Consider the following 3,445-nt stretch of genomic DNA (forward strand, 5'->3'; position numbering starts at 1 on the left):
ATTTTATTGAAACTTGTATACATTCTTCTTTAAATTATTTCTCTTACAATAATGAAAAGTTAGAAAAATGTAGTTATTATCTGTGGTTATATATAATATTTATTAAAAGATTGGAACTTAAACCTTCAGGCTATTTTGTGTGTACCACGCGAGCAATTTATATGGAATTTTAATACTGCCTTAATGTTTCATTTAGCTGCTTCTAAGAATAATTATAATATTGTATTAAAAAGGTAACAAGATTTTCTATATAACGCATTGTTTTAATTTTGTTTTTCAAAGTTTTCGTTATCAAAGTTTTCTTCTTTCTCTCTTTTATTTATTTCCATTGAGAAAAAAAATTTTTTTTTTAAAGAAAAAAAGGTGTTTTTGTTCCATATTAATATTTCAAATAAAAAATTTTTTATTTCATGTATATATTTTCTAAAAATAAATTTTTACCAGACTTTAAATAAAATCTTTTAAGTATCATGTAATATTAAAAATTGTGAATATGTAAATCTATCAGTTATTTTTTTTTTATTAGCCGTATCATGTAAAATGAAATTTTCTATACCGTGTTTATTTTCTACTTTTTTCAATTCCTTTTTAATAAATATTAATGATGATAATCTAAATTTTTTTATTTTCTCCAAGCTTTTAGGAAAAATACATTATTGAAAACAGATTTTTAATGGATTAGTGATATCGTTATATGAATTATATGAAAGATTGCTAATATGTAACTTATGTAAATATGTTTTATCATATTTATGCAACAAATGCTAAATTAAAAGCTATAAAAACATAAATATCCATCTCTACAACATCAAATTGCTGGCAATAGCTGGATAGAATATAACTTAAAATTCATCTGAAAAGTTTCGTATACATATAATAAACTCCAGTATACATATAATAAACGTCCAATGCTACACAATGTTGAAGGTACTATGTAGCTACCATAGTGATAGAGAGAAGGAATATGACGAGAGAAGGTCCGATAACGCGATTCGCCGTTCTTATAACAAAGAGCACTTCTTTCAGCCAGTGCACATATCGCCGGGACTGCACATACCTACATATCAACGCGAGCCACGTGTGTCCAGCGAAGAGATACGTACATAACATGAATGCCATATGCCCTTGCAATATGTTGGTGGATGATAGTATAAGAATGGACGAGCGAAGAAAGCGAGGGACAGACGAAAGCGAACGAAATAATTCTCGCTCCAAGATCGAACTATGGCCTATCTTCCTCTGACAATGGCGCGCGTAAAACAGGTAGGATGAGAAATGACGTCTCATTGATACAGTCTAGGGAGCAAATTTATGGGAATTACCGAGTATAAGAATAAGATAAGGCGGTTACCTTGCCTTTACGTTTCCGTTTTATTATCCTATCTTACGATTTGCATAAAGTGTGTCTGACTACTTTTTCCTTCTTTCAATTTTCCTTATATATTCTGCAATCCCTTATATCTCGCTATCGTTTGGCAAAATGTCTCCGTTGGTGTATCACACGCTATGTCAAACATTTATAGAAAACGATAGCACAGTGCGAATTTCGCTTCTCACACGAGAAGTCGGAATACTACACTCTAAATTTTTGGGAGTGAAATTTCACAAAGAGTGATAGTTGCGCCATTCCGACAGGAGTGAAATTTTCACTTTTAGAGAGTGAGAAATCACTTCAAATGGGAGTCAATTTTCAATCTATCTGGAGAATGAATACATTTCATTCTCCGAAGGGAGAGACTGAAATTTCACTCTGATAAATATTAAGTTTAGTCTTCCTATATCTAATCTAAGAATTATTAGACTCATTCGATGTGTTTTTGCACAAAATGAACGAATATGGTAGAAAAAAGCGTTGCTCTGTCTCGCGAAACGAAATATTAATTAAAGGTGATTTTTTAAATTAGGTTATGAAATTCATTCCTAAAGGAGGGAAGTTCACTCCTTGTCAGATTGACGTAACTATCACTTTTCTTGGAGTGAAATTTCACTACCAAAAATTTTGAGTGTAGATAAAAGTTTTAAGAAAATCTTTAAAAATTAGTTGAAGAATTGCTGACAATAACCTCAAGTACTTATTTAATCTCATTAAAGAGATCATGTTATGTTGCTTTTTGAGAAGCTTAATTAATTAAAATTTAATTAGTGTCAAATTTTATTTAAAATATATACAATTAAATTAAATATAAGCATAGCTAAGAGAGCCTCATTGTAACTGTATGAAAGAATTATTTTTATTTAGAACAGCTTTATTTAAAGGTATTTCCTTATTAAGCTGTATATAAATTCCTTCTCCAGAGATATTAAGGAAGTTTATCTTCCTAAAAGTGTTAATTAAGATTAATCGATCCGTACACAAGATGTTTTCTTATACGCTTGCTCACGATGCTATCATGGTTAATCAAAGTATAATAATTAAGTGTTCAGCAGGGAAAAAGGTTTTATACACGCAACACATATACGCACACATATAATACATATTACATTAAATCAAATTATCATCTTATTAGACGTCCTTCGAAACTTAATATCGCACATTCCAGTTGCACCTGATGCTCGATGCTGACACACTTATGAACAGCATTCTTTCTCGTCCTTATACCTTTCGCCTTCGTTTCACGTCGAGCATTTTCTCGGTATTGCTCCGTGCGTCTGACCTGATTCGCCGGATTCCACTGAAACGCTCGACTTACGTCTGATATAGATTTCGTTTTACTACTGCGCTTCGTGATCTCTCATATACATATTTGACTCTTTCCAAGATTTACGGTAAGTCATATAACTCCTACATATGACTTTTATTATACATTCTATAACGAGGGGAGGAGGGATATATTAAAATTGCTTGATTTTTAATTGCATTAAATAAATAATATAAATGTGAATATGAATATTCTTCTTTGAATGGTCGACAATTCTCAAGTAATTTCGTATATATATTTGAGTCGTGTATCTACAAAATGTACTACATTGTATTACAAAAATGTATTACACAAATATCGACGTTAGCAACTCCATTGTTCAAAAAGTTAATTATCTTTACAAAATCTCGTTTATATAGAAGGATATCGATTTATACTCAAACAAAGAGTGTTTACCGAAATATGCGCAATAGTTAAGCAATATCCGTAGCCTAGTTTAGATACACCGTAAAAGTTGGCGCAATCAACGCACAGACATTTTCGTGAAAGCCGAAGTACGCGCTTGTTTGTTCAGGACTTCGCACTGATGGAAAGGAAGAACGCGCCTTTCAGGACGGCGTGCTGGAAGTAATTCGAAGAACAGGTAACCGTTAACTTCGAGCGCGACTTTGAACGAGATCAAGCGCGCTGTCGAGTATTAATCATGCGTAATCTCACAGAGTTAGTGCGACTGAACCTCGATCTGGTTTCAATTAAAGGGCCGCGGAAAACCCTCGAAGGCAAATTGGCACCGGGTGCATCCCCGG

The sequence above is a fragment of the Atta colombica genome, unplaced genomic scaffold, assembly GCF_001594045.1.
Source record: "Atta colombica isolate Treedump-2 unplaced genomic scaffold, Acol1.0 scaffold126, whole genome shotgun sequence".
In the NCBI taxonomy this organism is placed as follows: Eukaryota; Metazoa; Arthropoda; class Insecta; order Hymenoptera; family Formicidae; genus Atta; species Atta colombica.